This window comes from Sturnira hondurensis, unplaced genomic scaffold, assembly GCF_014824575.4.
Source record: "Sturnira hondurensis isolate 20B ecotype Veracruz unplaced genomic scaffold, ASM1482457v3 Scaffold0021354, whole genome shotgun sequence".
Lineage (NCBI taxonomy): Eukaryota > Metazoa > Chordata > Mammalia > Chiroptera > Phyllostomidae > Sturnira > Sturnira hondurensis.
The window spans coordinates 4,935,093-4,950,228 of NW_028093985.1; the positions used below are offsets into that span (position 1 = coordinate 4,935,093).

Consider the following 15,136-nt stretch of genomic DNA (forward strand, 5'->3'; position numbering starts at 1 on the left):
CCAACTTCTGAGGCCCATGGCTGCCTGTGTGCCTGGGTTACATTTAAAGTCTTAATTAAAGAAATCCCTTTAACATTTCTTGTCATACCATATGGTGGTAATGAACTTTAGCTTTTTCTTGTCTGGTGAGCTTTTTATCTATCCTTTGATTCTAAATGATAGCTTTCCTGGGTAAAGTAATCTTGGTTGTAGGTACTTGATTTTTAACACTTTGAATATTTTATGCCAATCCTTTCTGGTCTGAAATGTTTCTGCTGAGAAACCAGCTGACAGTCTTATAGGAGTCCCCTTACAGGTAACTCTTTCTCTTCCTGCTTTTAAGAATCTCACTGTCTCTAACCTTTGCTATTTAAATTATGATGTGTCTTGGTGTGGGCCTCTTTGGGTTCACCTTGTTGGGACTCTCTGTGCTTCCTGGACTTGTATGACCTTTTCCATTATCAGATTAGAAAAGTCTTCAGTTGTTATTTCTTCAAATAGCTTCCCAATCTCTTGCTCTCCTCTCCTTATGATACCCCTATGATGTGAATATTGTTATGCTTGATGCGGTCCCAGAAGTCCCTTTTTCTATTTGCTGTTTTGAATGGGTGTTTTCTCCTATCTTATCTTCTAAATCACTGATTCAATCCTCTGCTTCATCTAATGTACTATTGATTCCCTCTAATGTATTCTTCATTTCAGTTACTGTATTCTTCATTTATGAGTGATTCTTTTTTGTTTCCTATCTCCATTTTTAAATCTTCTGTATCTTTGTTGAAGTTCTCACTGAAATCATTCAGCATCCTTACAACCAGTGTTTTGAAGTCTGTATCTGGTAGATTACTTGTCTGCATTCTGTTTAGTGGTTTTGGGGAGGGGGTTTGAGTTTTGTTCTCCTCTTTCATTTTGGACATGTTTCTTTTGTCTCCTCATTTTGGCTACCTCCCTGTCTTCGTTTCTATATATTAGGCAGAGCTATTAACAACCCTTGGTCATGGTAGAGTGCTTTATGTAGTACATGTCCTGTGGGGCCCAGTGGCACAGTTTCCCTGACACCTGAGCTGGGTGCTCCATGTTTGTCCCTTGTGTGAGTTATTTGTGCCCTCCTGTTGTAGTTGTCTTAATTGCTATTAGCACATGAATAGGAGGGTTGACCACTGGCTGTGACTACCATAGAGGGACTATGGTAGAGGCTGACCCTACAGAGCAGGCTTTACTTTAGCAGGGCTCTGATGTCTGCCAAGTCTGCCCTTTGGGTGCATCTTTTGTGGAGGTGGTTTGGTGTAACTTTGATGTGGTCTGAAGCTGGCCAGCAGATGTGTTGGTTTGGGACCTTTTGGGAAGTGCAGGCCTAGGTCAACTGCTGTCCATACCCTGTCCAGGGCCACCTGGTATGAGCTACAAAGTGATTTGCAGATGGGAAGAAAGCATCATTAAAATGTCCATACTACCCAAAGCAATCTATAGATTTAACACAATTCCTAATACAATATCAGTGGTATATTTCACAGATCTAGAATAATATTCCAAAAATCTATATGAAACCAAAAATTACCCTGAATAGCCTCAGTAATCTTTAGAAAAAAGCTGGAGGGATCACAGTACCAGAAATTAAACTATACTGCAAAGCCACTGTAATCAAACAGTCTCATACTGGCATAAGAACAGGCATATAGAACAATGGAACAGAATAGACAGCCCAGAAATCACCCAATAACTTTATGGTCAATTGAGATTTGACAAAGGAGCAAACAGTATACAATGGAGTAACAACAGTCTTTTCAATAAGTGGTGTTGGGCCCTGGATGGTATGACTCAGTGGACTGAGTGCTGGCCTGTGAACCAAACGATCACTGGTTCAATTCCCAGTCAGGGCACATGCCTGGGTTGCAAGCCAGGTCCCCAGTAGGGGATGCATGAGAGGCAGCAACACATTTACATTTTTCTCCCTCTCTTTCTCCCTCCCTTCCCCTCTCTCTAAAAATAAATAAATAAAATCTTTAAAAAATAAACCTTTAAATAAATAAATAATTTAATGAATGGTGTTGGGAAAATTGGACAGGTACATACGAAAAAAATGAAACGAGGCCACGAACTTACACCACACACAAGAATAATTAAAAGATTTAAATGTAAGTTGTGACCATAAAACTAGAAGAAAACATAGGCAGTAAAATCTCAGACATCTCACATAGCAATATTTTTGCCAATATATCTCCTATGGCAAGCGAATCAAAGAAAAAAAATAAATAGAATTACAGCAAACTAAAAAGCTTCTGCAGAGCAAAAGAAACCATCAACAAAATGAAACGGGAACCCACTGTATGGGAGAACATATTCACCACTGATACATCTGATAGGGGAATAATTTCCAAAATATACTCATCTAAAGAACTTATACAACTCAATACTAGGAAGACAAACAATCCAATTAATGGGCAAAGGACCTGAATAGACACTTGTGCAAGGAGGACATACCAATGGCCAACAGACATATAAAAAATACTCGATGTCACTAATGATCAGAGAGATACAAGTTAAAACTACAATGAGGTATCACCTCATACCTGCCAGGATGGCTACCATCAGTAAATCAACAAACAACAAGTGCTGGGATGATGTAGAGAAAAGGAAACCTTAGTATACCGTTGGTGGGAATGCAGACAGGTACAGCCACTGTGGAAAACAGCATACAGTTTCCTCAAAAAATTAAAAATGAAACTGCCATTTTACCCAGTGATCCCACTTCAGGGGATATATCCCAAGAATCCCAAAACACCAATCAGAATAAATATATGCATTCCTATGTTAATAGCAGTGTTATTCACGATAGCCAAGATCTGGAAACAGCCCAAGTGCTTATCAGTAGACAAGTGGATAAAAATGATGTGGTACATTTACACAATGGAATACTATGTGGCTATAAAATGAAGAGATTCTTACTCTTAGCAACAGCATGGATGGAACTGGAGATTATTATATTAAGCAAAATAAGCCAGTCAGAGAAAAGCAAATACCGTGTGATCTCACTTATAGTGAAATCTAATGAACAAAATAAACTGAAGAGTAAAATAGGACCAGAGGTATGGATACATGGAACAGACTGACAGATCCCGGAGGGGAGGGGAGGTGGAGGAACTGGAAGAGATTAGCCAAAGAACATGTATGCATATATGCATAGCCCATGGACACATACAACACTGTGGTAAAGACTGGAGTGGAGGCTACGTAGAGGGGGACAAATGGAAGGAAAATGGGGGACACCTGTAATAGTGCCAACAATTTCTTTTAAAGGAACACAAGGAAAAAATACCCTTTCTAATACTATCAAAATGCTTCTTAGCTGACAAGATGGACAAAATTATTGCAATCAATACATGGATATATTCTATAAAAACTAATTTGACAACATAAATACATTTTGGTTACTGTAATCAACAAATGAATCTGCATTTTCCATGGCTATCAGATTCATCTGCAAGTTGCAGAAAACCCAAAATAAGTGTACCATAATAAAAGTTGATTTCTCTCCCAGGTGAGCAGTCCAGGGCTGTTACAGAACTCCAAGGATCTTGGCACCTTCTATACAGCTTTCCTCTTGGGCCTGTACATTATGGCCCAAGATAGTACCATCTTTGTTCTAGGCAGCAGGATAGATGAAGGGATAAAGAAGAGAAAGCAAATAGCATGTGTGACCTATCTCTTCAGAATATTTCCCAGGCATTGCCACAAAATAACTCCATTTACAACCCCATGGCTAGAACTTAATCATTTGGACACAGGCAACTACAAGTGAAGCTTGGAATGTAGCCTCTATTTGGGGCATTCAAATGCCCAGATAAAAATTCTATTGCTGACAGCAAAAATGGATATTGAAGAATTACTACTAGCCTCTTCCACAGCAATGTAATATAGTTCAAATAATCTACAAATAATTTATAGGTATTCATTTTTAAATATTACAAATCTCATCAACTTTAACCAGAGCTTTTAGTAGACATAATAGTAATCGGTTGACTAAAAAAATGAATCAGGTTCCATAGCAAATTTATTCTGCTTGCTTTTCATGTCTCTACAACAACTAGACCTCTCTGAGCCCTCTATGCATGAACTAGCCATAGAGTCAGGCCACAAACAAATCCTCCATCCAACAAATCCAGCCCTGCCTATTCCAACTTTTTTCTTTTCCTTTATGATATATATATTTGGGGGACAATGACAAAACTCCAAAATATTGATTTCTTCTCATTTATTGAACATGTATGTATCAGGCTAACAGGTAGTTAGCACAAAGGAAGAAGTATGTGAATAAATTGACACACAGAACAGTGAGTTTCTAATTGAATGTAAGATTTGAAAATCACCCAAATGGGAAAGATATAGTTAAAGCATCAGATAGTCAAAATCATTTGCAAAATTGTGAAAAGTACACATTTCACTGTAAAAGAAAACAAACAAAAATACTGAGTTAGGACACTGCAGGTCTTAAATGTTTTTTTTTCCTTTTGTGGAGAAGGTTTAGAGAGAAAAGAACAGAGGTCCAAACATTAAGCATTGATTACTCATTATTACATTAAATGATTGTTAAGGCTCTACACTATGCAAAACATTTGAGTGAGTACTCCAGGGCCTTCCTAAAGAAGAAGCAAGATCCAATTCTCATCTCCAGTAGTTTGAAGTCTAGTTGGAGATCCAGTATATGAACTCTATATATAGGATGTAGCAGAAAAAAGGTCACTGTTAAACTTAGAGAAATTAAGAGTAGATTAAAAAGGGGTAGCATGGGATTAAAATACTGATATAAAAATCTCATTGACCAAAATCTTATAAAAGAGCCCTGGCTGGCGTAGCTCAGTGGATTGAGTGCGGGCCGCGAACCAAGGTTTTGCTGATTCGATTCCCAGTCAGGGCACATGCCTGGGTTGCAGGCCAAGTCCCACTTGGGGACACACAAGAGGCAACTATACATTGATGTTTCTCTCCTTCCCTTCTTCTCTCTCTAAATAAAAATAAAATTTAAATTGTTTTAAAAATCTCATAAAAGGAATGTGAATTTGGACAGGCTCTTTCAGGTACTTTTTAAACTATCACTTAAACATACAGTGACCAAATCTCTTTCTTACTGACTCACAAATTTGGCCTTAAATGTTTTTATCTCATGTATTATATATATACTACCTCCTGAGATCAGAGGGTCTTTCTTTTTTTCCCCCCATCAATCTACTAATTGATGAATCCAAACAAATTCCCTAAAAAATGGATGTTGCACTATAACCACTTCTCAAATGCCACTTCCCTAAGGTAGCCCTGCTGGTATGACTGACCATCCCTATGGGTTTTCAGGGTTAGCAAAAAAAGGGGGGGTGAAACGGGTAGGAGGGCAGGATATATTTTCACTCCCATAGATGCATATTAGTATATGCCTTTTTGTTTAGCTTATTATTTGGTTTCACCCTGTAACTGTATTACATCTCATAATGTAATGTAAAGTTTTTTAGACATTTTATGTTGTATACATCCTGCCTCTTAAGAGGGGGGGAAAAAACCCTGCCAGGCTACAGTAAAGAAGTATCTAGGTAATATAGATTGTACAACATAGGATATTTTAAGCCATTGTTCCTTCTGTGTAATTACTATAAAAATCAGTGAGTAGGAAAAAAATAAATGGTCATTATTGTTCTAAAGGACGAAATGGAAGTAACTACAAAATACCCCGTATGATTCTTAGTTCTAATGAACTGTGATGTCCCAAAAAGCCCCCAGATGGCATTATAGCCTTGTTTTTCCTAAGTCATTTGTTTTCTTATAGCGCAGATCAGAACTACTTTAACAAGAAATTCCCTTTACTCAAATGATAAATAAAAATATGAAAAATACTATTTGCTTAATTTGTTTATATATTCACTTTGAATAAATTCTCTTAATTCTGAAACAGTTATGAATTTGAAATGTGTTGTGATTAAAACAAGAAAAAATATTTTGCAAATAGTTCATAAACCAACACCTCCAGAAAGACAAAATGTGAATTGTTTTAGGGATACCACTTTAAGAATCAAATAGTATGTTTAAATAAACATATATGCACAGTATAAATTTCACCCCAAATAAATCATCTCAGTGAGGAGAGGTTTATTTGCAGTGGTCACTAATTATCTTTGTGACCTCTAAAAATTTGTTAATTTTCTTAGACTCAGATCCTCTGAATTCAAAGCAAGAACACTGCATTTAATAAAATGAAAGACACTTTTGAGATCTTTAGCTAAATGCTAGGAGTAGGTATGATATCATGCTTTTCAACTAATATTAAATAATTAAATTTGTATATTCTATTAATGTAATTTCAGGCACAGGGCCAAATTACTGCAATAAAAATAATTTTTATTACAATACCCTACCTGGTTATTTATATTCAGCAAAATAAACTTCCTTAAATTGCTGCTCTATGTACTTGCACGTTTTTATACCTCAACCTTCTATAAATTATTTTGAAAATATACAATACTAAACTTATCAAACTGTTCTTGAATAGTAGCTACTATAATCAATTCTACCATATGGCTTTCCAAGAATATTAAATTTTGTATTCACTTTATTTACTAATCAACATGATCATTATTAAAGTGAAGGTTCAGGTTGCAATTTAATTCCAAGTACTTCATCTTTGTTCTTTCCAAATTTAATCTATCCATTGCTATATCAAATTATCTCTAAATGTATTAAAAGTTTCAAACAAAATTATAGTTATTGAGAATTATTTAAGATTCAACTTTAAGATAGCTTCTTATGAAAACTCATACCAGATTTTATTTTTTTAGAAGAAGAGCCCTGGCTGGTGTTGCTCAGTTGATTGAGTGCCAGAGGGTCTCTGGTTTGATTCCCAGTCAGGGCACAGGGGGGGCACATGACAGGCAACCATACATTCATGTTTCTCTCTCTTCCTCCCTTCCCCTCTCTCTAAAAATAAAATAAATAAAATTTTTTCTTAAGAAAAGAAAAATATTAATAGAAATAACCTGGTTTGCATCTAGATTAGGTAATTTAACAGATTTCTCTGTATCTTCTCTTTTTATTTTTGTTAATATTTTTTGTTACATGTGAAGTCTGTGCCAAAACTGTTTCAATTCTAGGCATGCACTTATATTTTTTCATGAGTTTTACTTGTCACTTAACAAGAAGTATGAAATCTTTTTTGCTATCTATCACACACACAAGAAAGCTATTTATTAATTATATTCTAAATTGCAGAAGATTAATTAAGACGCTGGATTATTCTTTCAATATAATATATTATTTCAAAATGCTTTTCCAGTACATTAAGTTTGTATTTTTAGTAGTTAAAAATAACTTCACAAATTTAGGCCTCTAAATTATTTTAAGTCACTCCAAGAGTGTTGTTTTTAGAAGACTATTGGGAAAAACTTGATAGTTAGAGAACTTATAATTAGATGAGAAAGCCAGGATAATTATGTCTTGCCCTTGGGTGTAAGGTCATTCTCTGACTGGGTTCCAGGACATTTAGAATGGATTGATTAAATAAAATTAGAGTGTTAAACTAGAAACCACAGACACAACTTGAAAAAATATCTACTCTAATAAACATGCACTGACAATATCTTAGTGATCTCTTTAGAAGCATTATTTTAGAGTCCAAATGATTCTACGTTAGGATTGATAACAGCACTTTTGTCTAAAGATCTTTAAGCTCTTTCCCGGCATTAATCCATTTATTTCTCACACTGTCTCTGTGAAGCAGTAAGATGTAAGTATGGTTAGTTTAATTTTCCACATGGGAAAACCAAATTACCAAGAAATGAATTTGTTGAAAGTCACACATGCAATGCCAACAGACGAAACAGAGCTCGAAGCCCAGAAACTCAACTGAATAAGTAGGAAGAGCTTTACACACTAGTATAGGCAGAATAACCATCTCTATCACTAAATTTATTACGCTCATTCCCATATAATTGAACCTTTGCTCACATTCTTCTCTCTTGTTCCTCCTCTGCTGCTCACCAACCCTGGAAATAACTTCCCTTCACAACTGAATCCCATAAAAGCTGCGGGTCACTTCCAGCCAAGATGGAGGCGTAGGTAGACACACTGTGCCTCCTCGAACAACCAAAATAAGGACAACAATAATTTAGAAACAAAATAACAACCAGAACTGACAAAAATGGGACTGTATGGAAGTCCGACAACCAAGGAGTTAAAATAGACACATTCATCCAGACCAGCAGGTGGGGCAGAGTCAGGAAGCCAAACAAAGAGGGGTCGTGGCACAGGGAGCAATGACATTGGGTGCTCAAGGCACCCCAGGCATGCAAGACGGCACTGGGCAGACCCTGGGCACTCAGGCGGTGAATGGCAGACCCCGGGCATGGGGTGGCATCAAGCAGACACAGAAAGCCAGCAAGTGCCCCACTTGCCCCACCCCGGGCATGGGGTGGCATCAAGCAGACACAGAAGTGCCCCACTTCTTGAGAAGTGGGGCACTGTGCACAGGGTGGCTGGCTGACCCAGCAGCAGTCCCACATTTGCATGCAGATAACTGGGCAGCAAGACAGATCAGGCAACCCAGGGTCCTAGCGCCAGGAAATAAAGCCACAAAACACCAATTGAAAACACTTGTGGGGGTTGAGGCGCAGGGAGAGACTCCCAACCTCACAGGAGAATTTGTTGAAGAGACCCACAGGGTCCTAGAACATACACAAGCTCACCCACCAGGGAACCAGCACCAGAAAGGCCCAGTTTGCTTGGGGGAAGCAGCAGAAGAGACTGAGATGCAAGAGAGAGTGGAGTAAAGTAGAATAGTTCCCTCTCAAACCCCACCCCCACATACAGTGTCAAAACCCAGCCACTGGGTTGACCCGCCCTGGTGAACACCTAAGGCTCTGCCCCTCTTATGGAACAGGCACAAACAGACCAAAACATTATGGCTCAAGCAGAAAAACAGCTCAAAACCCCAGAGCCAATACTTCTAAGTGACTAAGAGACAGCCAACCTATTAGATGCACAGTTCAAAAAATACTGGTGATCAGGATGCTCACAGAACTGGTTGATTTTAGTCACAAACTAGATGAAAAAATGAAGGCTACACTAAGTGAAATGAAGGGAAATGCACAGTGAACCAACAGTAATGGGACAGAAACTGGGACTCAAATCAGTGGAATGGACCAGAAGGAAGAAAGAAACGACCAAACAAAACAATGAAGAAAGAAGAATTCCAAAAAATGAGGAGAGGCTGAGCAACCTCCAGGACATCTTTAAATGTTCCAACATCCGAATTATAGGGGTACCAGAAGGGGAAAGGAACAGCCACGAGTGGAAAACTTATTTGAACAAATAATAAAGGAGAACTCCCCCAGTCTGGCAAAGGAAATAGACTTCCAGGAAACCCAGGAAGCTCAGACAGTCCTAAAGAAGGTAGACCCAAGGAGGAACACACCAAGGCACATCATAATTACATTAGCCAAGATTAAAATTAAGGAGAGAATCCTAGAAGCAGCAAGAGATAAGAAGACAGTCACCTACAAAGGAGTTCCCATCAGACTGTCAGCAGATTTCTCAAAAGAGACCTTACAGGCAAGAAGGGGCTGGAAAGAAGTATTCCAAGTCATGAAATCCAAAGACCTACATCCAAGATTGCTCTATCCAGCAAAGCTTTCATTTAGAATGGAAGGGCAGATAAAGTGTTTTTCGGATAAAATCAAGTTAAAGGAGCTGATCATCACCAAGCCCTTACTTTATGAAATATTAAAGGGACTTATCTAAGAAAAAGAAGATAAAAAACAAGTACACTAAAATGACAGCAAACTTACAATTACTAACAACCACACCTAAAATAAAAACTAAGAAAAGAACTAGAACAGGAACAGAACCACAAAAATGGAGATCACATGGAGGGTTAGCAACAGGGGAGTGTGAGGAAGAGAGGGAGGGAAAGGTACAGAGCAGAAGTAGCATAAATGGCAGGAAGAAAATAGACAGAGGGAGGGCAAGAATAGTATGGGAAATGTAAAAGCTAAAGAACTTAAGACACATGGACATTAACTAAAGGAGGGGAATGTGGGTGGGAGAGCATATGGAGGGTGAAGGGGAATGAAGCAGGGGAAATGGGACAACTGTAATGGGACAACTGTATTTTTAAAATATATTTTAAAAATAGAAAATAAAAGCTGTGGGTCAAAAGGGCCACTTGTAGGCAAGTGGGTTAAGATTACGTTTATGCAGATTATGTCTGGTACTATTTAACATAGCAAGCCTTAACAACAGTTTTCATTTAATTTTTTTTCAAACAGCAGAGAACTTAGTTTAATAATAAATGAAGTTTAGAGACTAACAAACTTGGGTATTAATCCAGGTCTTCCACTCACTTTGAATTTAACTAAATTATTTAACCTGTTTGAACCCCAGCTTCCTCATCTATAATACAGCAATAATTCTATTTATTTGCAAGTTTGTTCTATAAGATTATATATAGCATGGGAATTATATAAAGTACCTCACACATTGCTGTAATTTAATTAAAAAGCCAACAGTTCTCACGAGAATTGAACAAATGGAATTACTTAGACTAAAATCCTTGCATCATGATTCTAGACTACCTTATACTGTGTCAAATGATTAATTAGTTTTCCACTTTATATTGTTAACATAGACCTTACTATATACTAAGTATGCTTAACACTGTTATAACTTATTTCTGCCCATCTATTTATATGAGAAAAATTATTAGTTATCATCATTCTCCACTAAGGAAAAATGCATAAACTCTACCCTTCTAGCCAGCTCAAACCCTCCCTGTAGCTATATGCCCTTACTTAATTGCTCCCACATATCTAAATTCTCAGCCTTGTGAAACCAGAGCTTACCAAAATTTTAAAATTTGAGGTAATAATTCTGATACACAAGATGTATAGAAAAAATTGCAGTTTTGTTTTGTTGATGGTTTCCTTTGCTGTGCAGAAGCTTTTTAGTTTGATGTCCTCCCACTCATTTATTTTTGCTGTTACCTGCCTTGCCTATGAGGTCAAATTCATAAAATCCTCTCAAAGACCAAAGTCTGTAAGTTTAGTACCTATGCTTTTTTTCTATGTAATTTATTGTTTCAGGTCTTTGATCCATTTTGAGTTAATTTTTGTATATGGTGACAAATAGCAGTCTAGGTTCATTCTTTTCCATGTGGTTTTCTAAGTTCCTCAGCACCATTTATTGAAGAGGCTTTGTTTTCTCCATTGTACGCTTTTGGCTACTTTGTCAAAAATTATTTGGCCATTTATATGTGAGTTTGTTTCTGGGCTCTCCACCTATTCAATTGGTCTGTGTGTCTGTTTTTCTGCCAATACCATACTTCTTTGATTACTGTTGCTTTGTAGTATAAGTTGAAGTCAGGGAGTGTGATACCTCTGGCTGCGTTCTTTTTTTCTGAGGACTGCTTTGGCTCTTAAGGGTCTTTTGGGGTTCCATACAAATCTGATATTTTTTTGTTCTAGCACTTCAAAATTTCCATTGGAGTTTTGATGGGATTGCATTAAACCTGTATATTGCTTTGAGTAATATGGTTATTTTAACTACACTGATTCTTCCAATTCATGAACAGGTATCTTTCCATTTCTCTGTGTCTTCTTAACTTCATTAGCTGTTCAAGAAATGCAAGTCAAAACTACAATGACGATCTCCAGCCAAGAAGGAAGCGTGGGTAGAAACCCTTTGCTTCCTCACACCATCAAAAGGAGGATAGCAACCAACCTAAAATCAATAAACAACCAAAGGCATCAGAAAATCAAACTGCATGGAACTCTGACAACCAAGAAATTAAAGAAAAAATCAACCAGAACATCAAGACCAGTAAGGTGGCAGAGCATATGGGCTGACTCAGAAAAAATGCAGTGCACTGAACTGGCGGGGCTGGCTGCTGTGAGGTGGCAGGCTGCAAGGGCAGGGATGACTGAAGACAAAACTGAGACTCAGAGGTAGCTGTGGGCTGGGGTGGTTGCTACTGTGGGAAATACTCCCATTTTCACACTAGAGAGTCCATTAGAAAGTGCACTAGAGACCAGCAGGTGGGCTGCACTGTTCCCTCTCTGGCCCTTCCCCTACAGGCAGCACCTGCAGCACAGCAAGAAGGATTGCCCTGCCCAGGTAAATACCTAAGGCCCTGCCCCCTTACAACCTATCAGCTGCGCCAAGACAAAGAAATACGGCCCAAATGAAAGAACAGAGCAAAACCTCTGAATAAGAAATAAGTGAGGAGAAGATCACCAACCTATCTGATGGAGAATTTAAAGCCCTGGTTTAAATTCTGGGTATCATCTGAGTTCAAAATGCTCACAGATCTCATTGAGCTTGGTCAAAAAATGAAAAAACAAATGAAAGATACCCAAAGTAAAATAAAGCAAAGTATTCAGGGAACCAACAGTGACAGGAAATAAACCACAACTCAAAGCTACAATTTGGAACAAAAGGAAGAAATAAACATCCATCTGGAACAAAATGAAGAAACAAGAATTGAAAAAAGTGAAGAGATTCTTACAAACCTCCAGGACAATCTGAAACGTTCCAATATCCGAGCTATAGGGGTGCCAGAAGGAGAACAATAGCAAGAAATTGAAAACTTATTTGAAGAAATAATGAAAGAAAACTTCCCCAATCTGGCAAAGGAAACAGACTTCCAGGAGTCCAGGAAGCCAAGAGAGTCCCAAAGAAGTTTGACCCAGAGAGGAACACACCAAGGCACATCATCACTAAGTTACCCAAGATTAAAGTTAGAGAATCCTAAAAGAAGCAAGAGATAAGGGGACAGTCACCTACAAAGGGGTTCCCATCAGACTATCAGCTGATTTCTCAAAAGAGACCTTATAGGCAAGAAGGAGCTGGAAAGAAGTATTCCAAGTCATGAAATCCAAAGACCTACATCCAAGATTGCTTTATCCAGCAAAGCTTTCATTTGGAATGGAAGGGCAGATAAAGTGCTTCTCAGATAAAATCAAGTTAAAGGAGCTGATCATCACCAAGTCATTATTATATGAAATGTTAAAGGGACTTATCTAAGCAAAAGAGGATGAAAAATATGAGCAGTAAAATGACAATAAGCTCCCATCTATCAACAAATGAACCTTAAAGAAAAAAACAACAAAAACGAAAACTAAGTAAACAACCAGAACAGGAACAGAATCAGAGAAATGGACATCACACAGAGGAATTTCAGTGGGGAGGGGGAAGGGAGGAACAGGAGGAAAAAGGTACATGGAAGAAGGAGCATAATTAGTAGGCATAAAATAGACAGGGAGAGATAGAAAATGTATAGGAAACAGAGGACTCAAAGAACTTATATGTACAACCCAAGGACATGAACTAAGGGGGCGGGAATGCCAGAGGGTTGGGGGAACAAAAGGAGGGGGATAAAGGGGAAAACTGTAATAGCATAATCAATAAAAAATACTCCAAAACCCCCTATAATGACATACCACCTCATACCTGTTACAATGGCTATTATTAACAAGATGAGTAAAAACAAGTGTTGGAGAGGTTATACAGAAAAAGGAACCTTCATTCACTGTTGATGGGAATGTAAATTGATACAGCCACTGTACAGAACAGTAAGGAGTTTCCTCAAAAAATTAAGAATATGCCCTGACTGGTGTGGCTCAATGGATTGAGCACAGGCCTGTGAACCAAAGGGTCGCCAGTTCAATTCCCAATCAGGGCACATGACCTGGGTTGCGGGCCAGGTCCCCAGTGGGGGATGTGTAAAAGACAACCACAAATTGATGTTTCTCTCCCTCTCTTTCTCCCTCCTTCCCCTCTCTTTAAAAATAAATAAAATCTTTTGGAAAAAAAATAGTTACTATATGACCCAACAACTCTCTTCTGGTTATCTACCAAAAAAATTGAAAACATTTATTCACAAAGATATATGGACTCCTGTGTTCATTGCAGCATTATTCACAGTGGCCAAGACACGAAAACTGGTCACCAAAGTATTCTTCAATAGATGACTGAATAAAGAAGATACAGTACATATATACAATTAAATACTACTCAGGCATAAGAAAAGATGAAATGCTGCTATTTGTGACAACATGGATGGATTAAGAGAATATCCACTTATGTTAAGTGAAATAAATCAAGCAGAAAAAGGTAAGAGCCATGTGATTTCACTTTTAGGTAGAATCTGGAGAACAAAATAAACAAACAGAAACAGAATCATAGACACAGAGAACAGACTGATGGTTGCCAGAGGGGAAGGGGCTGGGGAGAATGGATGGAAAAGGTAAAGGGATTAAAAAATAGAAATTGGCAGTTAATAAAATAATCATGGGGATGTAAAGTACAGCATAAGAAATACAGTCAATAATACTGTAGTAACTATGCATAGTGCCAGGTGGGTATTTTGAAATATTGGGGGGATCACTTCATAAAATATATAATTGTCTAACCACTATACTGTACACCTGAAACTAGTACAAAATAATATTGAGTGTAAACTGTAATTGAAAGAAAACAGAAAACTGTACATGAATAATAATTAAGTTTTTTTAAATGCTTAAAAGAAGAAAAGAAAAATAAATTTAAAAAAGAAAAGTCCTGGGGGATGCAATATACAACATGGTGACAATAGTTAATAATACTGTATTATATATTTGAAAGTGGCTAAGAGAGCAGATCTTGAAAGTTCTTACCAAAAGGAAAAAATGTATAACTCCATACAGTGAGAAATGTTAAATAAGCATACTGTGCTAATCACCTGACAATGTGTATATAAATCAAATCATTATGTTATACACTTAAAATGAGTACAATGTTATACATTAATTACATCTCAATTTAAAGTAAATAAATAAAATCTAATATCCTATTAAATTTCTTTGTCTCAAAAATGTCTTTCTATACTTATTCTGGTCATTTAAAATAATTATTTCTATGTTACTACAAACAGTATTCAACATTTGTATTCAACAGTCTTATTTTTCCTGCTCTTCACAAACTTCTGTTCTGAACTTGTATTTTACTTGCATGGGTCTTGTGCATAAGTCATTAACTTCAGGCATACCTCCCCGATCTTCATCCCAGCCTCAATATACGTTTAACACTTCAATGCTTACTTTAGATATCCTTCCTGCTTTTTAACCTCAATACATATCCACTATGACTTTCT

General features: G+C 37.4%; 1 long non-coding RNA gene across 1 annotated transcript; it reads right to left on the reverse strand.

Moving 5' to 3' along the window:
* Positions 1–868: 868 nt before the first annotated feature.
* On the reverse strand, positions 869–15,136 carry LOC118977493 (uncharacterized). The gene is made up of 3 exons (XR_005064533.1): positions 15,126–15,136; positions 10,992–10,995; positions 869–954 (listed from the first exon to the last, which is right to left on the reverse strand). It is a non-coding gene; the product is annotated as an uncharacterized LOC118977493 (long non-coding RNA).